The sequence below is a fragment of the Sus scrofa genome, chromosome 13, assembly GCF_054392235.1.
Source record: "Sus scrofa isolate SSC_HxYL_T2T_F1_AM1 chromosome 13, Sscrofa_HxYL_maternal_Yorkshire_Landrace_v2.0, whole genome shotgun sequence".
In the NCBI taxonomy this organism is placed as follows: domain Eukaryota; kingdom Metazoa; phylum Chordata; class Mammalia; order Artiodactyla; family Suidae; genus Sus; species Sus scrofa.
In genome coordinates this window covers 173,738,117-173,763,740 of record NC_139395.1, presented here as the reverse complement: position 1 = coordinate 173,763,740, position 25,624 = coordinate 173,738,117, and the positions used below count along the sequence as shown (strand labels likewise).

Sequence of the window (25,624 nt, the reverse complement as noted above, 5' to 3'; positions counted from 1 at the left end):
CAGAGGTTAGAAAGCTAAATGGCAGAGGTAGGATTTGATTCCAAGCCCTAAGAATATGTGGGGAAAGATTTAAGTTCAAGATAAAGGAAGTGCACTGAGCCTATAAAATTAAAAATATCTTTAGGAGGAGTTCCCATCATGGCGCAGTGGCTAACAAATCCGACTAGGAACCATGAGGTTGCAGGTTCGTTCTCTGGCCTTGCTCAGTGGGTTAAGGATCCGGCGTTGCCGTGAGCTGTGGTATGGGTTGCAGACATGTCTTGGATACCGTGTTGCTGTGGCTCTGGCATAGGCCAGTGGCTACAGCTCTAATTGGACCCCTAGCCTGGGAACCTCCATATGCCGCAGGAGTGGCTCAAGAAAAGGCAAAAAGACAAAAGACCAAAAAAATAAAAAATCTTTAGGAGTTCCCAGTGTTGCTCAGCAGGTTAAGGACCCAACATTGTCTCTGTGAGAATGCAGGTTTGATCCCTGGCCTCTCTCAGTGGAATAAGGATCATTGTTGCCATGACAGTGGCATAGGCCGAACCTGCAGCTGCATTTCGACCCCTGGCCTAGGAACTTCCATATGCCACAGGTGCAGCCATAAAAGGAAAAAAAAAAAAAAAAAACTTTAGAAATGGCTTCTGCCTGCTTTTAGTCACAACCACACCCTCACTGGTGTGGTCACGACAAGCATAAATAAAGCAAGTATTTGTAACTCCACATTTCATACCTTAGCCACATTACTGTATGGAGGAGACCTCTCTCCTGATGGCTTTCAAGAGTTGGTCTAGATTTTACTAGCAGTTGTGGCTGCCTACAACCTCAGTTGTTCTCCCTACCTCCTGCTACTTTCAAAGAGGGTTTAGCCTGTCTAGGGAGGGTAAGATAATCAGGGTAACAGTAACTTGAAGAAGTTTTGAAATACTCTAAATTCTAGGGAAGCAAAATTACCTAGCAGTGTTGTCAGGCCAGGCAATGCTGGTAACCATGAATGTACAGCTGCCCCAGTTTTCAAACATGTGTGATTTTTTGTTGTTGTTGTTAAACTGACCCGGTATTGAGTATGTGTAGACAAGTGCTTCTTGGGGACAGAAGGGATGAAGGTAAGTAAGGGAGAGACTGAAGTGATGATCCTTCAAGCCTGTGTTGGATATGAAAATAAGTGAAGGTAGGAAAGGACTAATGCATAAGGATCTAGTGGAAGAGTAAGGGACTAGGGTCTCTGTGGGTCCAAAAAGAAGTGTGGCAGGAGCAGCTGCTTGAAAAGACTGGAAAAATATTCAAGAATGTTGGGTGAGCAAGATGTTTAAATTTTTTTTCAGAGGAGGAATCGTAGCAAATGCATCCTTGCCTTGGTCAGTGTTAAAATGTATCATAATGAAAGTATTAAATAGGCCAGTCCAGAGCTCCTAGGTACAACCAAGGTGAAGCTGATCTTTTAAATTCACATGACTTTTAATCTTGGAGCACATGTTTGAATATTTAAACATGATGCTTACTCTATTTCATGACTAAATAAAAGCAAAGGTCATAGTCTGGTCTGTGATGCAAATTTACACTATAGATAGAGGTTTATATGCCCAGTAGGAAGTGCCATTGAGGTATATAAGCAATGATAATTCTCAGGCCTCCAAACTCATTATAATTCACTCAGAGTTTATATTTCCTCATTACCTTTTATCTTCATTAATGATCTTATCTTCAGTTGGTTTACAGTTTTCTTAAGATTGGGATTTCCCATGCCTTGCCCAGTATGAAGCTTACATGCTCACAGTCATAGGGATCTAGACCAGTCAGCTTATGTTACAGCTGGAGGCAGCCGAGGTCCTGACAGGTAAAGTGATCTGCTAAGGGTTCAGGGCTAGTAATGAGAAAGCCTGAGCCACAACCCAAGTTTTATTCCCACTTCTGCTCTTTGCACCCTAACACTCTATCACAGCTCAATGAATCAAGTTCTTGCAACAATCTGTGTTTGTGTCAGCCACCCATAGGAGGCTGATGGTATCTAAACTAGTGCTTCCTAACCTGTATTTCCGAGTATGGCTCACATAGAAAATGGTGGTGTTGATTTAGGACATTGGAGTAAGCAGCAGAGCTTTTGGAGGGTAACTGAAGTAAGGAGTGCCTGAGGAAACTGGCCCGGGCACTGTCAGGCTGCCCAGATCATATCTTCATACACTTCTCACCCACTGAGTTTCCAGCAACAGTTGGAAAACACTTCCTTAAGTTAACATTAGATCGCTCAGACACTAGTCCCATCATACATGGACCCAGTAACTTCTCAGGCTTTGAAAGATTTTTGCATATGAAGCTGTTCTTCAAACAGAAAAGAAACATGACCCCTTTCATTGTATTTATTGGAGTACCTAATATATTTAGAAAAATCTGCTGTAGATAAATTACAGTAAATTATAAGTTTATAAAATTGTTTGTAAATGAATGTATTTTCTGGCAAATATCTTAAAAGATTACATTGGTCCAAGAGAATATGTTTTCTAAAGAAATTTAAATCCTACTAGCCAAACATAACACTTAGTCCCCACCATGAGAAAAAGAATAAAAGCTTAAGTTGTGAAACAACTAATACATTAGTCAGGTATTTTTCTTTCGAGGTTAAGCAGGTCATGACCTTCTTTCTTATGTTCTTCACACATGGAAGCACTTTATAACTTTTTTATCAAGGACAGAAGGTTGAAATAGTTTTTTATCAGTGCAGGCTGTTGCATTTATCTGTGTTGCTCAGTCAGGTGCTGTGGCACATGCTCCTTCCAGCATCGTGTGTCCTGTGGGTGTAACACCATGTTCTCTGAAGGTCATGACTGTTTTTCCAGACCTCTAGAATTGAGATAAATAATAAATTTGGGAGTTCCCATTGTGGTGCAGCAGAAACGAATCTGACTATTAACCATGAGGTTGAGGGTTCAATCCCTGGCCTTGCACAGTGGGTTAAGGATCCAGCATTGCCTTGAGCTGTGGTGTCAGTCGCATATACAGCTTGGATCCCGCATTGCAGTGACTATGGCATAGGCCAGCAGCTGTAGCTCCAATTCAGCCTGTAGCCTGGGAACCTCCATATGCCACTGGTACAGCCCTAAAAAGAAAATAATAATAATAATAAATTTGTAGTTCTGAGTTTCTCTAAGATACTTTTCTGGATTCTTTTGTTTGTTTTTTGTTTTTCTTTATCTATTTGTCTTTTTTTAGGGCCACACTCACAGCATATGGGGGTTCCTAGGCTAGGGGTCTAATCAGAGCTGTTGCTGCCGGCCTATGCCAGAGCCATAGCAATGCCAGATCTGAGCCATGTCTGCAGCCTACACCACAGCTCATGGCAATGCCAGATCCTTAACCCACCGAGCGAGGCTCGAACTCGCAACCTCATGGTTTCTAGTCGGATTTGTTTCCGCTGCGCCATGACGGGAACTCCATGGATTCCTTTGTATTTTAACAGTGAAATGACTATTTATAGGGATATCTCTTCACAGTATTTCTTAAAAAAAAGCTGAATAAAAAAAAATTTCACAATCTATAGGTAAATAAGTCCTTAGAAAAATTATTTCTTAGCTCAGAAGTAGATTGGGAGGGTACCTAAGCAGGCTGCAGAGTCTGGGTTTAGGAACTTGAAAGGGCTGGGAGTTTAAATGGTCGACGCCGGGCAGATGTCTTGGAATGAAGTAGGCTCCCCCACCAGTGGCCCTTCCTTTCTGCACCTCCCGTTCCACCTTGCCTGAAAATCTGAAGCTAAGAATACTTTAAAACTTGAAAATGCCATTGAAATGTGAAGACATCTTGAATCAAACTGTAAATATAGAGGGAAGAGCATTGAATAATGGTAATAATAATAATTGCCCCCTTTGCCAAATGTTTGTAAAGTTAATAATGACAGCAAACCCAGTCTGTTAGACTTCAGCACTGGGATGCCAGATCTCTCTTCCTGGTGGAGTGTGGTATAACTTACTGAGGACCATTGGAAGCAGAGCAGAGGGCAAAGAGAGGGGCACAGTGAACCTGGAATAGTTGTTTCTGATTGTGGTCTGTGTAGGACAGGGAGACAACAGCAAAGAGTGAAGCAAGGCGCAGCTTTTTAATAAACATGGATCTGTATCACTACCCCTGCCCCCTGCAATACCTGTGGTGGGAGTGCAGTGGAATGTTGTAACTGGTTCTTAGCAGCTCATGATTATTAAATTTTTAAGAATTATATGAGATGTTTGTTAAATATAGTCTAACTGAAAATTATTTTAGTGGCAAGCAAATAGATAAAGTTCTTGAATACAGAGATAACAAGTGCTCTAAACTTATCTCTTCCTAATATTTTTACTACATTATGCTCTTGAGGTTAGTTATGCCTGTTCTCTTGTAGCTCTGTATTCAGTGATGTCATTTTGGTAGTTTGAAGTAAGCCATCATGAGAATATCTGCCCCAAGGAAATCGGCAAATGCAACAAATCAGGATTTTTTTTTCCAGAGAGCCAGTTGTTAACCATTTACCAGCATACCAGTGCATGTTATGATTATGTGCCAGCCAGTAGGGAGGAAGGATGTGATATTTATTCCTGTGAAACCAAGTCTTTGACCTCTAGGTTACCTATCTTCAGCTTACCTGGACTGAGGTTAAAAAAGACAAAAAGGAAAGCCTAATGACTTTTCAAGTTCCTTCCACTCCGTTTGCATTGAATACACATATGCCTGATGGCAATTAATGCTATTATGTCAGTGAATTGTGATAGTTTACATTTCTAGTCATTTTTGTATCCCCAGTGCATTGTATACAATTGGTCCTTAATAATTTATACATCATTATGAATAAATTATTTATATGCCCTTCTCCCAGAGTCTGAATATATATCATTGATCAGCTGCAGCAGTTTAACAAATTTCTGCACCACTCCTTAAATATAGGAAACAAGATATATTTTGTTGTTGTTTTCATTGTTATTTACAAAGAAAAAGTATTGTTTGCCTCATCTTCATCTTCTTCACTGTCTTGTTCTTTCTTCTTCTCAACCTAAGGCCTGCATCATTCCAAATAACAGTGACTTTTTTGGCTATGTAAAGTTTTAGACCATGGAACTAGATATAATTCAGTCTAGCACATTTTTCCTTCTCCATAGGTGGTTGCTGTTGAGCAGGGCCCATCAAAATAGTTTGGAGTCTTTGTCCTAATAAATGTAGTGTGTCAGATTTGAAAAAGTGTTTGGAAAATGGGATCTCTATTAGGTTATATGGGCCACATGTATGAGATGTAACTGAAGAGAATGAATTTGAGCATCTTCTACTTGGACAACAGAGCACTTTACTCAAACTGAATTAACTTGAGATGGCAGAGCTCCGAGCTGCCTTGCTTGGGAGCCCTGGATAAGAAGTTAGATGGAGTACACCTGTCAGACCCTCTGTACTACCACAGATGTTGCACAGGTAGGGGACTGGATAGCTGCTAGGTGACCACTGCATTCTCCTGTGGTTCTTTTTTGAGAAGGAGGAATTGATAAGAGGGAAAGAGGGATACATTAGACACAATCCAAAAAAAGAAGGAAAAAGTTTCTAGACTCCTTCACACCCTAGGAAACACTTACTGAAAAGCTTGGATTAGGTATGGCAATGAATTTATATTCACAGGACTCTTGGCTCTTACCTCTACCTTTGACTCTGAGCAAGTCAGCTGACTTATCCATCTGTAAAATAATATTCCCTCTGACATTAATACTTACCTCATGAGGTTATCTAGAGGAAAATGTTAGTAATAATGTCATATGTTTACATCATTCCTTTCACAAAGAGCTTAAAGCATTTTATACATATTGAGAATGAAGCTTCTTGTGAGGAATGAATATAAGTATTCATTTGTGGAAAATGAACTTAAGCCGTTAAGAGCCTAAATTTAATACATTGCAGAAGGACATATGGCACAAGGTGATCAAGTGCTCAGATGAATTTTTTATTCCACTAAGAGCTCCATCTTTCCTCCTTCATATATATTCAATCAGAGTGGTCTCTTGGGACTTATTCAGAGCTTGAAGAACAGTCAATATCTTTAATAACACTCTTGGACCTTGACTGTAGCAGAAAGATACCTGCGAAATCTTAGCCCTGGTCTACACCAAAGGATTCCAGAGATAGAAGATAGAAATATGGCAGTGTTTTCTCTGTTCATTTCAGCTCAATTCAGCCACTGTTTCTTGAGTGTCCATTATACACATGATTTTGAAGAGTATAGTGAATGAAAGAGGCACAGCATGCTCAAGAAAGTTAAACTGTCATTAACAAAGAGAAGGGAATGTGATTTAACCAGCAGCTATACTGGGGAGAGTTAGAAAAGCATCCCAGTATTTCAGGTGTTTAAAGAGGAGAAAGGTTATGTTTAGCTGAATAATCCCAAACATTTGTTACCTATGTACGAAGCATGTCCACTGGAGAGACATAACTCCTGCCCTGGAGATCAGTGGGGAAGACATGTGCAGATAGATAGTTTTAGTACATCGTAGCCAATACAGTGATCAAGGATAATTCATCCAGGTTGAGGAATTTGGAGAGCAAGACTTCTCTAAAAGTCTTAAAAATTGAAAAGAACATGGAAAAGGAATTCCGGTCTGAAGATTAGCATGTTCATAGGCTCCCAATGTTTAGTTTTCTTTCAGCAGAAAATAGTGGGCTAGAGAAAGTTCGGAATTATTATGGCCTAAAGGTTAATTGGAGGTGGTAGTAAGGAATAAGGCTTAAGGTAAAGGGCCTATCTTGTTGTATTGTTTATTGCTGAATACTAGTACAAAGTGTGGGTCATCTATAAATATTTTTTGAAAAACTGAATGAATGACATGTTTGGTTTAAGTCCTGTGTGCTATCTAAAGTAAATAAATGTGGTAAGCATTGGGAGAGAATCTGGACTAGAAATACAGGTTTGGGAATCACCCCTTATCAGAGATATTTAAAATCAAGAGCAAATGAAATAATGAAATTGCACAAATAGAGTATGTAGAATGAGCAGATTAAAGTAGCAATGGGGAAATGTTGAGAAACGCAAACTTTCAAAGGCAAACAAAGGAGAGGAACCCATGTGGAAGACTGGGAGGGAAAGGCAGAGAAGGCAGAGATTTGATACATGTCCATTGGGACAGCGTTGTGGAGTTCATTGGTGGGCTCATTAGAAACGTTTTCAGTTCCGTGGCCAGGACAGACGTCAGATTGTGATTTGTTGTAAGGTAAATGGGAAGGATAAGAAAGTTAAGATAGTGAACGTAGAGTTCTCTTTCAAATCACTTGAATAAGAAGAGAAGGAAGTGGATGGTTCCTAGGGTTCCTTAGTTCAAGAAGGGGAAAAATTAACTTTAATATCATGAAAATTTAAGTAGGCTTCTGGGCTTAGGGGGAAAGCAAATAGACAGTGAAAGTTTGAAGATTTAGGAAATAAAGAAGATAGTTGACAGATCAGATCCTAGAAGAGATGAAAGATTAGAGCCACATGGGGAGAGCAGAGCCTTGAACCAGAGCAGGGATACATCATCTTCGGAAAAGGAATAAAGAGTGTAAGGATAGGCCCGTAGTTATCTAGGAAAGGGAGGGTGTGAGATGAAATTATGTGTAATTATTTCATTGACATGGAAGATGATGTCATATGCTGAGAGGGATGTGGTTTTGGTTGGAGTCTTGAGCATAAAGACAGTTTTGCTGAGTAAAATAAAAGCAAGCTTGGAGTTCCCACTGTTGCAGAGTGGGTTAAAAATCTGACTGCAGTAGCTTAGGTTGCTGCAGAGGCAAGAGTTCGATCCCCAGCCAGCACAGCAGGTTAAAGGATCTGGCATTGCCGCAGCTTCTTCATAGGTTTCACCTGAGGTTCAGAATCAGTCCCTGGCCTGGGAACTTCCACGTGCCATGGGTGCAGCCGTATTTTTTAAAAAATAAAATTAAATTTAAAAAGCAAGCAAAACCCTTCTACATTGTTGCTGGGAATGTAAATTGTTACAACCACTATGGAAAACAGTATGGAGGTACCTCAGAAAACTAAATATAGAACTACCATATGACCCAGCAATCCCACTTTTGGGCATATATCTAGACAAACTTTCCTTGAAAAAGACACATGTACCCTTATGTTCATTGCAGCTCTATTCACAGAAGCCAAGACATGGAAACAACCTAAATGCCCATCGACAGATGAATAGATTAAGAAGATGTGGTATATATACACAACAGAATACTACTCAGCCACAATAAAGAACAAAATAATGCCATTTGCAGCAACATGGAAGGAACTAGAGACTCTCATAGTAAATGAAGTAAGTCAGAAAGATAAAGACAAATACCATATGATATCACTTATATCTTGAATCTAATATACACAAATGAACCTTTCCACAGAAAATAAACTCATGGACTTGGAGAGCAGACTTGTGGTTGCCAATGAGGAGGGGGAAGGAGTGGGAGGAACTGGGAATCTGGGGTTAATAGATGCAAACTATTGCCTTTGGAATGGATAAGCAATGGATCTTGCTGTATAGCACAGGGAACTCTTATCTAGTCACTTGTGATGGAGCATATTGGAGGATAATGTGAGAAAAAGAATGTATATATGTATGTGTGATGGGGTCACTTTGCTGTACAGTAGAAATTTGGCAGAACATTGTAAACCAACTATAATGGAAAAAATAAAAATCATTTAAAAATAAAAGTAAATAAATAAAAATAAAAAGCAAGCAAATATGAGTGAGAGATTGAGCAGAGATTGAGGGCTGCAAATTTATAGTGGCAGCAGTCTGAAAGCTGATTTTCTCCAACTGTGTTTAACATCTGGGTCATGAAATATAGAAAGTACATTTTTTGAATTGATCATGTATTGAGGTTTTATTAAACAAGAGAAGCAAAAAGACAGAGTTCCAATGTAGTTGAAGATACTGATGAGAGAGTGGTTTGGGTGTTGAGCTGTGCTTTCCCAGCTGGATAAAGCATTGAGGCCAGGAGAAGGGCCAAGAAACTGTGGTTCTCTTGGAACTGAAGAAGAGAGGTAGTGAAAGTAAAGACAGGAGACAACTGGAAGAATTGGAGACTGTCATCATCTTTGTATATCGGTTGGGAAGCAGCCCCACTTGATGACTAATTCCGGGTATGACCTTAATGTGGGTAATGTCACCTTGAAGGTGAAGAATGAAAGGACTTGGGTAGGCTGTCTAGATGGATACTGAAGTCATCCAGGATGTTGATAGGACCAAGAATGTGTTAAAAGTTTGTTATCAAGTGCCCTCGTCTTGTTTTAAGGGAACCAGGAAATTAGTAAGAGGACATCAATGAGAAAAGACCTTTGGGTGATAGAAACCTCAACAAATGGTTTAGAAGCCTCTATGAGAATAACATTTTTGGAGTGTGTGTAATTCGTTATGCATTGTTTAAATGGTTGATCCACATGAACTTGCTGTTATTTGAGCATTTTGACCTATAAAAAGGGTAATTTCATACTGTTCAGCCTCATACTATATATGCATTTACTCATTCATTCTCACAGCTGCCTGCTAAAGTAGCTAAACACATTTAGCGAGAACACAGGAATAATAAGTAGCTTGCCCAAGGTCATCTGATAGGGTAGTAGAGCCCAGTTTCAGACCCGGCAGCTTAGTTCCAGAGCCTGCAGTCTATCTCTGAGTAGGGAATGCCCACCTTACCCCCACTGCACCTTAAGCCTTAGCAGTGTGTGAGGTGTGTGAGACTGAACTCCTTTCAAGTGTGTAATAAACCGAAATAAATGCTATAAAGGAAGTTGAACGTGGTTCTCTAGTCATTCCTAAAATCTCATTCCAACAATCCCTGTGCTTCTTTACCCCCTATGTTCTCTTCACTCCCAAACTTAATGCAGAATACTTTCTCTACCTCTTCATCTAACTGAAACCTAACATGTCCCTAGTTTCCTTGTAGGAGTTTACTAGTAGACAAGAAAGGAAAGGAGTTCTAGACATTGCGTATACAGGGTCACTGCTCTTGAGAAAGAGCAGTGAACACAATTGGTTCAGAAAATGGCAAGACATTTTGTATATGGGATATTAGTCAAGAGGTAGGAGAGGTAGAGTTTGTAAGAGACAGTGATAGAGGTTAAGTCAGAACCTGGGGTGGATCTTGAAGGACTTTTTACCATTTTAAAGAACCCAAACATTATCCTCCATGTTGTAGCCAACCACTAAAAGATTTTAAGCAGCAAAATGCCATGAACAAACTATACAGGTGACCCTTGAACAACATGGGTTTGAACTTTGAGAGTCTACTTATTCATGGGTTTTTTTCCGGTAGTAAATACTACAGTATTACATGATCTACAGTTGGTTGAATCCATGATTGTACAACTGTGGATACAGAAGTAATGCAGATGTGGGGAGCCAACTGTAAGTTATATACAAACTTTTGACTTGGGGGGGGAGTTGGTGCCCCTAACCCTCATGTTGTTCGGGGATCAATTGTGATTGGTGTCTATAAGGATGCAATTAGTAAGTAGCAAGAGGTAGCATGTTGAATTCGAATCAAATCCAGTTACTTTCCTATTCAAAACTCCCCTGTGTTTCCTCTCTGAGTAAAAGTCTTTTTTTTTTTTTTTTCTTTATTTACAGCTGCACCTGTGGCATATGGAAGTTCTCAGCCTAGGGGTTGAATTGGAGCTGTAGCTGCTGGCCTACACCATAGCCATGGCCTATGCCACAACCAATGCAACACTGCTCTGAGCCACATCTGCAATCTAAGCTGCAGCTTGCAGCAATGCCTGGATCTTTAACCCACTGAGGGAGGCCAGGGATTGAACCCACATCCTCATGAAGACTATGTTGGGTTCTTAACCCACTGACCCACAACCAGAACTCCAAAAGTCCTTATTATAGCCTATGACATCTTCTATCATCTGTAGCCCCAGCTACCTCTCTGACCTCATCTCCTACCACTGGGCCCTTCATTTACTCCACTCCAGTCTCACTTGCCTCATTGCTGTTCCTTGAATGTGTCCAATATGCTTTGCCTTAGTGCCTTTCCATTTGTTCTACCTGGAAATTCTTCCTCACATTACTTAATGCTTCGTTCCTTCACCTCCTTCAGGTTCATGTTTGGACCTTATTAGAAAAGCCTTTCCTGACCTCTTTATTATTTTCTATTTCTCTTCTTAATGAATATCATCTCCTAGCATACTGTGTATCTACTTGTTTATTTGTTTATTATTTGTCTCCCCCAACTAAAATGTAAGATTCATGTGGCCAGGAGCTATGTTTTTCATTGCTATCTCCTCAGTGCCTAGCATATGGAAGGCACCCAAGAATTACTCAATGAATGAATATACTGTTAATATTGCAAACTATTTTCAGCAAACATGATGATACATTTTTGGTGTTGTACTTGGAAATTTCGCACTAAGTTTAAGTCTTTGTCAACTGCCCGTGTACTTCAGTTGTACTACAGTCTTTGCATTTGTGAAATCTGAAGATTAAAAACAGTAACTATCAGGAAAATCAGATCGAGGGAAAATAAATAATTTACTTCACACACAAAAAAAGGATGCAGTTAAAGAGGGGAAAGACTAGAGGCAGGAAGATGAGTTAGGAAGCTGCTATAATCATCTATGTGAAGGAATAGGGCTTGGCAGTAGTCCTAGCAATGTAACTGAAGAGTGGGGGGTACTGGTTCACAAGATATTTAACAGCAAGAATTGGCATGTTTTGGTGTCTAAGAGAGTGTGGGTTGCTGGAATCAGCAACTAAGATCACCATGCAAGAAGAGTAGTCTGTTTGGGAATTCCCTGATTCAGCATGTTGGGGATCCAGTGTAGTCACTGCTGTGGCTCTGGTCACTGTTGTGGCATGGGTTTAGTCCTGGCCTGGGGACTTCCACATGCCATGTGTGCAAAAAAATAAGAGAGAGAGAGAGAAGTCTATTTGGAAAAAAATCCTCTTTTTCTACATGTTGAGTGTAAGATGTCTCTAGTATCCAGGTAGACATACAGGTCTGGGAATCAGGAACCAGGTCTCGTAGGAGATGCAAGTGAATATATTAGCATCCCTTGATCTCTCTGACACTCATTTCCCACACTTCCACTTTGTGCATCAGTATCTGTCCTTTGGTCACTCCTTGATCTAAGTTAGTAACAGAGTGTGGAGACAAGAATGAATAGTCTGTAGTTTTGGGCTAGGTGCCTTCATCAAGGACTCACTCTGTGGAGTTAAAGAGAGGTCTGAGAGTTGAGTGTAGTACACCTGGTAACTCTCCAACTGAGCAGCCCTTTCCCTGCAACATCATTCTCATAAAAGGGGGTAGAGTAGCTTCCTAGTGTTCATGGAAGGAGAAATGCACAATATGAGAGTGGTGACTTCAAGTTTTATTTAGGTTCTTACTGAGGACCACAACCTGGGGAAACTGCCTTTCACATAGCTCTGAGGAACTCCTCAAGGCATGGGGGGAGGAGACGTATAGTCAAGCCTACATCTTGGTAAAAGATTATTGCTAATCGCAAAGAACAGATACCTGCAGTTAATGATTTTAGTGTTTTTCTATGTGTCGGAAGATGCAAGAATCTCTGGTCATTAAAATTCTTCCTGAGACATGCATCTTAACTATCTAAGGGCCTGATTTATACAGAGCACAGAAAGCCTCAACCTGTTTTTCCATCCTTAATTCCTCTAAGGTCACAGTGGGTAGCGGTTTCACCCTTTGTATATCTGACTGCTGAGCAATACTCTTTGTTCCTTTTTTTACATTCGGGTCACTGAATTTAGGTCATCCTAAAAATCCACCTGTATACTCTTTTGGTGGGCTTTGTACAATTATGTGGACCTAGTTCCTGACCTAGGTGTATGTAGACTAGAAGGAAACTGGATTAGGCATCAAATTAGCACATTGACAAGGAATGTAGTCAACAAATGGGTAAAATGGTAAAATATAGATAATATAGTCTGGCTAAGCAGTAAGAAAATCAATAAAAATACTATTAATAAGGAGAGATCTAGTTTTACAGGAATAGAATAATATTGCAGAGACATCATAAGTATTGACTGACATGCAAAGGGTAGGAAAAGATGTCATTCAAACAAGTCTTCGTGAGTTTAATAAATGTGGTAAGGAATAGGAAAACAACCAGTCTTAGCTTTCCCTGACGGTGAAATAAACTTGACCCAATGGAGTTCCCTAGTCCTGTTCATTTGCCGAGTTGACCTAGATTCCAGGGATTTGCATGTGGAAAACTAATGCCATGGCAGGATTACCAGACTGTAAATTCATCAAGAAGCCCGATGATATCATAAACCGTGAGAAGCCAATGTCCTGCAGCAGCATCAGAAACCTCCCAGTTTGATTTAGCACTGGTAATCCATTTTATTCCTCTCCATTAGTTATTACAATAATAACAGATTGGTGACACAGCCCCATTTTCTGCCTCTAGTGCTGTCTGCTGCTGGGCACAACTGCTCCCAGTCATTCTTTCCAGTGTAAATAGTGGTTCATGTTTCCAGGGCTGTCTCGAGATGTTTCTCTGCTTATGAAATGAGACCGTGTTGTGGAAGATTGACGGTAGGAGTGTAGCCAAGGAACTACATAAGAAAGCTAGAGCTGCACCCCCTCCCTAAGAGGTGTTTTTTGTTCTGGAGGACATTTAGATTGACTTTATTTTAATTTTAATGGTGTGAATTTTCTTGAGTGTAGGGCAAGAAAATTCTATCACTTGCATCTGTCTGATGCAAGCCTTTTACTTTGGAACTTATTCTTTCATGTTAGATGTAAATAAAGAACTCCTTTGTTGTGAGAGGGTATGTTACAAGGCAGTAAACACTTCAGCAAAGAGCATCTTTTGATCTTCACGCCTTTGGCAGTAAAAGCTGAGAGCCAAAAACAGGCCAAAGAATTTGGGGCAGAAACCACTAAATTCTTCCCTTTTATCTATTCACAAAATTTTGCGCAAAACTATAGGAGTAATGAATGAAATGACAATTATTAAGAAAGTTGAAGGGCAAAATTAGGCCACCTGAATGATAAGCTGAAGTTTGGATTTTGAGATCTGTTTTAGAATTCAGTAAATTTCATGAGAATTTAGAAGCCCTGTATAGACACAGCATAAAGAAAATAAATAAAAATATTTCCTCTTCCCTCTGCCACCTCTCTCTTCCTGTGGTCTCTATAGGAATTAGTGGATGTTAATAAATTTTAAATACTAATTTGAGAATTAATGTTTAATAAGAGGTCAGTAGACACTCACTTTTATGTGTATGCAAAGTTATAATTTTAAAAACTTGTCTGTTTTAATACCTTAATTCTTCAAATCCCATTTCAATCTGATTATTAATTCAGCTTTCTTCTAAATATTAAACCATATACTCATAAAAATAGAAATCTAAAATATACAAATACATATGCAAATTCTTCTTTTTTATCTTGCTTATTTGAACATTTTAAATTGTATTGCCAGATCTTGGTAGACGTCTAATAATATCTTCTTTATTACATGAAACTTATCAACATCTCCCCCTCAGGCCTTACAGAATTCATACTTGCATCCTGTAGGTAAGTAATAGACTAATATCAAAACCCCACTGTGGTAAAAGGAATAATGAACACACTACACACTTAATGAGAGATAAGTGGACTTGCACTTCAACCCCTTTTTAAGTGCACATCTTTCCCAGTTTTGGTAGCAGTAAGGGTGGCAGAGATTTGAGATGCATGTATCCTGTCAGATGTTCAGTACTTCTTTTCCTCTGCCTGGTTTAATGGTGTGGGGCAGAGGTAGGGGACAGATGTGCTCAAAGTTTAGCTGTCCCTGACTGATACTGTGTAATTGGTAAGTAACTTTCAAAAAATCCTGCATGGTTTCTCATTTTGTTTTATCCCCCGGTTTCTTGCAGTCTACAGTTCCAAAGAGCTGACTGAATTGCTCTGTGATAAAAGGAATTCTGAGACTATATACCATATTCCTCCCAAGCTTTAAGACCAGGAAGGTTCTATGAATATTTTTCAGAGACAGACTGGGGAACTGTGCGCCATATAATGGCCTTTTAATTTAAAAGTTAAACTCAATCCTTCTAATTGCTTGTAGGTATTGGACAATATGAATATTTCCATTGGATAATATGGAGAGGACAATTTATCATTGAAGGACTTGTCATTTTTATCTTAGCTGAATCAGGTGCCAGTATATACAGTTTATGCTTTCAAGTACAGGTTGATTTATTATGGTGTGTGAACCTGCAGTTTTTAGAGGGCTTCATTAAACTGAATTTTTTTGGTAGCTTTATTAAAGTCCATTTTTTTACTTTGTTGACTTTAACGTTGTTGTCAGGTTCAACAAGTTAGGAACAAGAGTAAAAATCCAAATTTGTGGGAAACAGCCTATTTTTTATGATAGATAATAAAAATTCATTCAATTTTATTCAACTAAAGATCATAATTTAGCCCTCAGGAAACAAGATGAAGAAATGAGTACATGAAACAAGCTTCAAGGAGATAAACAATGAACATTTCAGTGTTCTCTTTCCCACCTCTAGGTGTCTGTTATACTTGGGTGGATTTAGCACCACCACCTTCTACCTCTATAAACGTGGACATATTGTTCAACTGTTTTGAGTTTGCAAAACCTAAAAGTGGTAGTGTCCTCACAAGTTTGTTGAGATGAGTTCATGAAATAAGAGCATCAATCATTACTTACAATTAGTAATATTTAGTGTCTGCTAATGTCCTTAGGACTGTGCTGGACATCTTAGATAAAGACAGTAAAGTACCTTTCACATAGCAGGCATTCAGCATCTACCTACTTCTGTTCTTCCCCACCCCAAGTTTACCAGATTCCCTAGGTGAAAGAGATTTTGCTAATGTGTTCATGTATTCTCCCATTTATTTGCACATCTATTCAACAAATGCATAATGAGTTCCATTTAGTTCCAGAAACTATTCCAAGTGTTGGAGACTAAGCAGTGAGTGACCAAGAGAAACAGAGTCCCTATTGTTGTATATTCTAACACAGAAGACTGACAATGGACAGGCAAATAAATTTAAAATGTTATATGTCATATATAAGTTCTCTGGAAAAAATGGAGTAAGCAGTTAGAAAGTGACTGCAATACTAGGAGACATGGAGGGGTAAGAAAGTTCTATATTGGATAGTATAATCTAGGGAAAGTGACATTTCAGCAATCCTGAGTAGCAAATCATTCCACAAGTAACATTCTTACTCAGATGTGAAAGTCAAATATGCAGTGAGTTGTGGGGAAGAAAGTTTAGAAAAATCAGCAGCATATCTTATTGTGTTATTTTCTTTGAGCTAGCAAGCAAACAGTAATAGGGTGTCTCTTTTAATAGGTATAAAGAACTTAGAAAGTAGAGCATAGTAAGACTAAAACATGTGTGCTGTTGCTAGTCTGTTTGAAGAGAAGAAGAAGATACTGTGACCTGCCTACACTACTCATTTCTGCTTATATAACTAAACAACAATCATGCAGAAATCATACATATAGAATAGAACTGTATGGTAATTTGGTGTTTTCTGTTTATTGGATGTTTTAGATAGATTATTAAGCCATGCCCAAGACAAATCTATAGACACCAGGAACTTGGAAACAGTAATTCCTCGAGGGAACTGCAGCCAGATTGCTAATAGGATTCTTGCTAGATGTAGGCTTGACTCCAGGAACACTATTAGCCCAGTGAATTTCTTTCAGCCCTTTAAAGATGTCACTTGATTGTGTTCTGGCTTGCATAGTTTGTGGCAAAATGTTTCCTACAATTCTTATCTTCGTTCCTCTCTATATACTGTTTTTTTCTGTCTACTTTCAAGATTTCCTCTTTATTTTTAATTTTCAGTAGTTGGAATATATGATTTCGTAGTTGTTATTTATACTACTGAGGGTTCTCTGGGTTTCTTGGACCTGTGGTTTTATGTCTTTAATTATTTTTTGGAAAAAAATTGCAGCTCCCAAAAATCCTATATTCTCACTCTAGCCTATAATTGTCCTTTAGCAGTGTCTTAAGTGTTTAGCTAAAATTTTAACCACTTGTAATGCCTGGTGTCCCTTGCTCTGCATTCTGCCACAAGTGAGCCAATGTACAGATTTCAAATTTCCTTGGAGAAGCCTGTCCTTGCTTGAATTTCAGGCTGTTTACCTTGTGACCTGAACTCTTAGGACTCAAGTAGAGTTATATTTTTATGTTTTACTCAGTTTTTTTTTTTTCTTTTCAAGTGAGTGTGGTACTCTAGCTTTCTAGACGCTAGGTGGAATCAGAATTCTAGTCCAGTGATTTTTAAATTGTTCTACAGATGTGCCTCAGCAGTTCCACAAACATATAATTCAAATTTTATTTTTATAAATAATTTAACTGCCTTAAAATTGTAATAAAATAAATCACACAAAAATGTCATATATACCAAAGTCACGTTGGAGAACTACCTACCAACCTAAATAGCAGTATTGCTCTATTAACTTTTTCTTTTTCAGACCTCACGAAATCCTTGCCATTACTTCACACTATCTTTGAACTTCTGGTACCCTTGGCACTGATTAGGAAGAGTGTGGCTTTGCATATCCAAATTCAGCTCTTTTCCTGTCTGCACATGTAGAATTGCAAAGGCAGGGCTCACTATTGCAAGCACATATACACAGCAATCAGTTAAATGCCAGGCAGTGTCATTGACACCGGTTAGTTATGCAGGAAAAGTGAATGGCTAGCATGCTGCATCATGACTTTAATTAGCCCATATTGTTCTTTTCTTGATTTAATATAAGGAGTATAAAATATTAGTTTTTAAATATTTTTAAATATTAGTTTTTAAATATTTCTAATAATTCTACTTGGAAAAAAGTTCTTGTTATTCCTGTTTCAAGCCTTTGGATCAGTTTCACTGAAGAGTTTTTTAAAAATTGATTTATGTGGAGTTCCTGTTGTGGCTTAGAAGTAACGAACCCAGCTAGTATCCATAATGATGTGGGTTCAATCTCTGGCTCTGACTAGTATCCATAAGGATGTAGGTTAACGATCTGTCATTGCCATGAGCTATGGTATAGGCCACAGACACGGCTCGGATCTCCTGTTGCAGTGGCTGTGGCATATAAGCTGGTAGCTACAGCTCCAATTCACCCCCTAGCCTGGGAACCTCCATATGCCTTGGGGCGCAGCCTTAAAAAGCAAAAAAAAAAAAAAAAAAAATTGGTTTATCTGTTTAAATCAAATTTTTCTTGACATTGCCTCAAAAATGAAATACAGAAGTAAGATGGAGGGTGAGGATAATTGAAGTGTGCAACATCTTCCAAATTACAAATTTTCACATCAAAACCTCCCTATGAATATGGATTAATTTTAAACTACATCATACATTTAAGTGTATGAGGTAATTTTTTAAAGTCAAAACTGCCTTTATCTGTTTACTTATTGGGGTTTTGCATAATGTTTGAGAAACAATTCTGCTCCAAAAACATGCCTGCCCCCAAAATAAATTTAATTTTCATTGATTTGTTGAAAAGAATAATGATAATAATGGCAAACAGTTAAGTAGAGCTTACAATGAGTCATATACTTTTCTAAGCATTTTACATATATATTATTTAATTTAATCCTTATATCAACCCTATGAAGTAGATACCATTGTCATCCCTATTCATCAGATGAAGGAAACAGACACTTGGTATATGTGAGATAACACAGATAATAAAAAGCAGACCAAGGATTCAAACCTAGATAGACTGGTTCCAGAGTGTGGGTTTCAAACCATAAACCATGAACTATGCTGGTAGTTAGAATGTTAACATGGAAGTCTGAATTCATTATTAAATTTTATTTTTCTTATACATTGTCTCTCTTTCTCTTTTTTCTAGCTATAATTCCATTGTCCACTTGTAAATTAGTGATAATTTTGTTAATTACCCTTCAGAATGCAGTGACATTTAATACGTTAAATATTTTTGGAAGTACTTTGGGGGTTGAAGGTGAGGCCAAATGACTGCAGTATAATTTGTTGAAAACAGGTGGGTTTTGGTTTGTTCCTATTTTCTTTTCTGAGTAAATTTAAGATATTGTATGTATCAACAGAGTCTTATTCATTCCACTACCACCACTTGCTACTGTGGATGTTTTCATTCATTCTTCATTGAACATATTCTCACTGAACACTCACTAAGTGCCAGTGTATAGCAAGGCCTGGAAAATTAAGTAGCTTAGAACATGTTCCCTTACTTGTAAGCATTCCCTGCGCAGGTCATGGGTCTTGGCGCTCACAAATGAGGTATTGTGTGTGCTTATTAAGTAAGAGTCAAAATCTTTACTGTTGAAGAAAAGCCCCAAAGGAATAGTATTTAATTTTAATGGTTATAGTTTTAGGGTTGGCCTTTTAAAATGAAAAAATAATATTTCTAGGATGAAGAAATTCAGCAAAGAAAGTGCTTTTTTAAAGTAAAGCAGCATTTTAGAAAAGCCAAGTCATTGAGAATTATATTAAGTCAAACCATGGATGACTGAGACTTGAAAGCACTTTAAAATTATTCACTTTTGAAATATGCCTATCAGTTTTATTTTTGTTAAAAATGGTAGAATGGAAAGGAGGGAAAACCGCATTGCATCAGGTATTGCTGTCAGGTATTTCTCTATAGTTCTAGACATCTTCATTCTGAATGTCAGCGGGTGGTTTATCTTATATATAAAAATCACAAGGTAGTCAAAAGTGGACACCTCCCAAGAAAGCTATATTTTGCGTAATGCACATTTGAAATCTTCCTGTCTTAGGAAATAGATTTATAAGCTTGAAGTTGATAAGTGTTAGATGGTAATATTAAACACAAATATATACGTAGAAAAATCATATTTCTTTCAAAGATTGGTCCTTATTATTTGGTATATATAGCATAAATTGAAAACATTCTACCTATTTTTAAGAAACTTCATTCATAATTTGACAATTTCTTTCCATTGTAGAGCATGCATCTTTGGTGGCTAACATTTTCCATAGGAAAATTTTGCTGAAATTTTTTTCTCCCAATAATGATTTAAAAAAAAAAAAAACTAGCTATATTATAAAATCTTGTTAAATGAATTTTAAAAACTGAGTATTTTTATGACTGCGATTTGTTACTGTAGAGCAGTGTTTGTGTTAAAGATTAAAACCTGGGTTAGTTATAGATAAGAGCAGTGTGTATAGGATCTATTATTTCTTGTGGGCTGCTCTTAAAAGTCATTTTCTAATTGAATATCTGGCTTAAGAGTATGAATGAAAGTTTTCCTGATGAGTTTTCAGATGAGGTAGGGACTAAGAGATGTTGCCATGATGATGACAACTTGAGTCTAGGGAAGCCAAAGATTGGACCTCTTAAATTGAGATTAAATGTTTATCAGAAGCTCCACACCAGCCAACCTCAATCAAAAATGTTAAGAGAGATAGTTAAATGTTGAGATTTGCTGCTATTTCTTGTCTTCTGGATAGAGAGAACAGCATGGGCACCAGCGTGAACTGTAAAGTTTCATTATAAGGAACATAGGGCTAGATGAACAGGTAAACAGCATAGCATGAAAAGAAAGTATGCAACACAATGCACTGATCATCCCAGAGACAATGGGAAGCCAGGAAAGAGATTTAAATCAGAAAATAACATCAGTGGCTTCTCATTTTAGAAAGGTCATTCTAAGTGGAGGACAGCTTAAGATGGTAGAGAGATCCAAAGCAGGGGAAGAAGATTAAAGGTATATTCCAGTGGGTCAGCATGATATGATGAGAGCCTATAGGCAGCAGAAGTAGAGTCAGAGAGAAGGTGGATGGATGAAATATAAGAAATGTTAAGGAAGATAGTAAATATACCTAAATGATTTGTTTTCATGGGATTTTGCCTTTAAAGGGAATAAAATTCTTATTTAATGTTTCCATGAAATATATTTCAACAGCAAAAAAAGTTGATTTTAGCATAGAAATCCTAAAATGTACATCACAAATAGTATATATGTTTTATGGCCACACTTGTGGCTTATGGAGGCTCCTACTCCAGAGATTGAATCCAAGCTTCAGCTGTGGCAATGCTGGATCCTTTAACCCACTGTACCAGACTGGGGATTGAACCTGCAGCAGCTGGAGCCACTACAGTCAGATTCTTAACCCAGTGCACCATGGTGGGAACGCCACAAATAGTATATTTTAACCAAGCTTATTTAACCTCCAAATTTTATCAGAAGAATAATAGAATGGAATCTTTCGAATTGTTCATGACACTACTGAAATCATAACTGTTGGGTGGGTTTCTTCATGGAACAGTTAACTTATTTTGTTTGATGGCCTCATCATAACCGATCATTTACAAAGTGAATAGAATAAGAGGAATCCATTACTAGAAAGCCCGTTCCAGGAGTTCCTGTCATGGCTCAGCGGGTTATGAACCCATGAGGACACAGATTCAATCCCTGCCCTTGCTCAGTGGATTAAGCATCCGACATTGCTGTGAGCTGTGGTGTAGGTTGCAGGCACAGCTCAGATCCCACATTGCTGTTGCTGTTTCTGTGACTGTGGCGTAGGCCAACAGCTGTAGCTTCAGTTCGACCCCTAGCATGGGAACTTCCATATGCTGCTTGGTGGCCCTAAAAAAACAACAAAAAAAAAGCCCATTCAAAGCGCATAATATGCATTTATACATCATTAACCTAAAAGAAAAAACTACAAGAAAAATAGAAACAGGCCAAAATTTCCATGTGCAAATTTTACGTCAGCTGGCCCTCTATAAGATTATTATTCTGTTTTGAAGACTCAGAATCCACCTGCCTTATCTTAAAAAAACTTCAGATATGCCACCTTTATATAAAGAAGAAATGGATGTTTCCAAAGAAAACACTTTTTTAAGCCCTGCATTAGAAAATATTAGAAATAAATTCTTAATTGTAAAACTTTTAGAATTTGTGTACTCAGAATAAAATATAAATATAAAATGCTCCCTCCAAAAATTCCCTCTACTCACCAAATTCATCAGAATGGAAAGATTCTAAAGATGTTATATCATGTACACTTTTCTAAAAGGATAATTTCTGTTTGGGAACCAAAGTTCAAGGTAATGAGCAGGATTAGAGTCTAGTTTTACGTGAGTAGAAATGATTTATTTTTCTTTTCCTGGTTTTTTTTTTTAGCTCAGTTTCATGAGAAACAAGTTTCTTTTTTCATGAAAATTCCACTTAAAGATGATAATGTTTTAAAAAGGGAAAGATTAAATGTGTCATTGTGTGAGTGTTAAAACATCAGCTATATGCATCAATATAAAACTTATTAATTAAAATATTCTTTACTCACACATGTACAAGTATAAATGCTAGTGAAGCTACATGAGAGGATATTACAAAGTCAAGTATAATAGTCTTTGTATTATGCTTTTCTGAGAAATATAATACGCCCTTTAAATAATGTAAATATATTGTATACATTATTATAATATATATGTATACTTATACATAAATAGAAGTTTATGCTTTGTGATAGATGTTAAACAATCTTGTTTCTGTAAACCTAATATAATCATTATTTTAAAACACTAAAACAATGTAGAGAAATGGAAAGAAGTTGGCAAAAATCACCAAAGATCCACTATCCAAAGTAACCTTCTATAAGGTGTTAATGAGCTTCATACTAGATATTTCTCCATATGTAAAGACCTTTGTTTACTTATGTAAGTGGAATATTATGGTATTTCTAGAAATAATTTAGAGGGAGATTTTTACCTTCAATATATTTTTATTGGAATTGTCTTCTCTTAAAAAAACTTCAGACATGCCACCTCTGCTCCCTGATATGCCTAAAAGGCTGTCCCCAAAGCCACTCAGCTAATATTCTAGACTCCTAGCTTTGCCCAGAGCTGGCCTTTTTGGTGAGGCCCACCTGACCATTCCCACCCCTACACTTTCAGTCCTTTCTTAAACTGCTCTTTTCTTCCTTTCTTCCCCCCATAATACTTAACAACTTTTTACTTACAGTATCATTTACTTGCTTATTGTATTATTATCTGTTGCTCCCAGTAGAATATTGGCTCCATAGATGTGGAGGTTTTATCTCTTTTGTTCAGTGACATTTCCCTTTTGTCTTTCCCTTTTGTACAAGTTGCTCATGATGTACAAATAAGTACATGAAGCGCCTAGAGCAGTGGCCAGTGCATAGGCATTCAGTCAATAATTATTGAATGAATGAAAATGTTACAGGAATGGAGAGTTTGAATACAGCTTTATAGTTGGTTAATCAAAGTTCTCTCGTCCCCTTATTTAGTAAATTTATGTAAGTTACTAAAACTCGTTAGTGAACTTAGTAATTAATTAGAGGTGCAGATATCTTCAGTTTTTACTGAAAAGACAAGTGAATAGCCCTGGCTTTTCTCTCTGTTTCTGAAACTAACATATGAGATTTTAGTAGAAACTAAAGAGTTTGAGAATATATGAAATGTATTTCATATCTGAATATATCCTTCACTAAAATGCTTCATAGATAATTAACGCTTTTGTTCTGTGGACATTTCATTCTTTCTAGAATCCAGAACACTTAATACTTTAGTAGAATTAAGAGATGAGTGCTCAGGCCAGTGGTGTTTAAAAGCAATTCAAACTCCATATTTTATTCTAGTACTAGCTAATAATACTTGTTGTCTGGTTGGAAAGATTCTGTTCCTATGAAGACAGGTAGAAATTTGTGTAGAACTCTGTAGAAGTATTTTGATATATGTACTTTAGTATCTGTTCTTTAATGATAAGTACGAATACTACCTTTTCTTTGTTGTACCATCTTTTTTCTTATGCCAATCATGCTTATACACTTTGCATACACCAATTTACTGAGGCTGTGTATTTATGAGTGAAATTTTTTTTAACTTTTAAAACTATTTTTGAATCATTGAATTGTTTAACCATGGAACTAACCAGACTACCATTCATTTGTATGACTCTGTTAATGCCATGTGTGTTATTTCATAGAAAGATTCTTCCTTGTTTTTCGAAAATATGCTTATAAAATTTGTGATGACAATTGAACAGCCCAACCCTATGAAATGATAATTTATGCATCAATAAGAAATAAATAAATCAATGTAATGTGGGTTTGCAGCTGAAGTCAGCTGTGTTAAGCATGTTTTTTAGTCTCTTACATCAAAGTAATACTTACAGAGCTGTATGAGAATGTGTAGGGCAGACATCTTTGAAGTATGCCCCCCTCCCCACTCTGTTAGCTGTGCTTTTGTACCCATTCTATGAGTATGAGGGAATTCATTGTTCTGTGTCCATCAGGAATGATAAACACAATAATGAACTTAACAGAAATGCCTTTCAGATGGTTCAAAACCTTTTTACAGCAATTATCTCGCTTGCCTTCAGAGCCTTTTGAAGAATTTCTCAAGGACATTTTTCTCTAACGTCCCTGAACTATTGAAGTAGCCAGGAAAGATTCCTTGAGTATTGATGTAGAGAAATTGAAGCATACCATTGTTTACTTAGAATATCTATTTCCAACTGTTCAAACTGGTGTTCCATATATATGACTCTACAGTAGCTACTGAGAAAAGTAAAAGAAGATGAAAGTAAAGGAGAATAGACCATTTGATGGAATGATTTCAGAATTTAGAACAACTTGCCAAGAGAGGTAAGAACATGGATTTGGTCTGAACAGGCTGGAGGAAGGCCAAGAGGGGGGAAAAACCCTGTACTACATGACATATACCAGTTACCTAATAGATTTTCTTGTATTGTTTTGTTTTCTGTGATATGTTAATCATAATAAAAAAGGGATTGGTGTGTGTGTTTGTGTGGGTGTGTGGGTGTCTGTGTATGTGTGTTTTCGTTCAGGTATAAAGCCCAGGGTAACATAAAACTGAGTTCTACCAAATGTTCAGGTATGGTATAATTGATCCATATTTCTGGAAGTTCATCAGAAATTGACTTAAGCAGATTTTAAAAAAAACAAAAACAAAGTTGGAATGTGACTGTTTGGGAGCCAAAAATGCATTCTTTGAGTGCAGTTTTACTAGTAGCAATTCATTTATTTATTATGTCGAATGCCTTGTCAAACTAAATTAAAGGTTGTATTTTGTCTTCTCTATGAGTCATCTAGAGCCAAGAATGAAAACCACATAATATATTTTTAGGATTAAACCATTTATTACTGATAGATAATGGCAGAGCAGAAACAGAAGGCACCAGTTAGTCTGCATTAGCTCATGAGGACTGGATAACTTTTTTGTGAACTCTAAAAGTTTGTGAAATTCTATCACTTGGGTTAACTTTCTGATAAATTTCTGATGTGGTCACTTGTCCCATATCCCTGGTCACTGCAAGGGGCTTCTACTCTCAGAAGATCTTTGCTAAGAATTTTCCTCTTTGGGTGTGTCTTAGAAAGAATGAGCACCTTTGCCAAACAACTAACCCTCCTTTCTGGCCAACCACTTTAACCACTGCTGGTGAGGGATCCTTCCACTGTGTAGAAAGGAAAGAGCTGTGTAGTAGTAAAAGAAAAACCAATTTTTTACTAAGAATCCAGCCTGATTGAGAAACTAAATTAAAATTAAGAATCATAAATACAGCTAACACTTGTTAGGGACATTCTCTGTTGTCAAACACCCTCCCAGAATAAAAACTGAAATAGTCCCTTACTTCAGTGCACATATGAAATAATACATTTAGATCTGGGTGCCGTATATTAAAAAGTATGTTAATGAACAAATGA

General features: G+C 37.5%; 2 protein-coding genes across 20 annotated transcripts in view; one reads left to right on the top strand and one right to left on the bottom strand.

Moving 5' to 3' along the window:
* The window catches only part of CMSS1 (cms1 ribosomal small subunit homolog), a 395,732-nt gene that overhangs the window by 155,434 nt on the left and 214,674 nt on the right, over positions 1-25,624 (top strand). For 2 of the 18 annotated variants that reach the window (XM_084991613.1, XM_084991618.1), the window contains exon 2: positions 8,086-8,258. The exons of 15 other annotated variants lie outside the window; for them this stretch is intronic. The gene's annotated coding sequence lies outside the window, so the exon portion shown is untranslated. Of the gene's footprint in view, positions 1-8,085; positions 8,259-24,511; positions 24,545-25,624 lie in introns of those variants that run through there. One more of the 18 variants, XM_084991614.1, reaches the window with a different exon arrangement.
* Positions 1-25,624, bottom strand: part of FILIP1L (filamin A interacting protein 1 like) — a 295,463-nt gene that overhangs the window by 148,950 nt on the left and 120,889 nt on the right.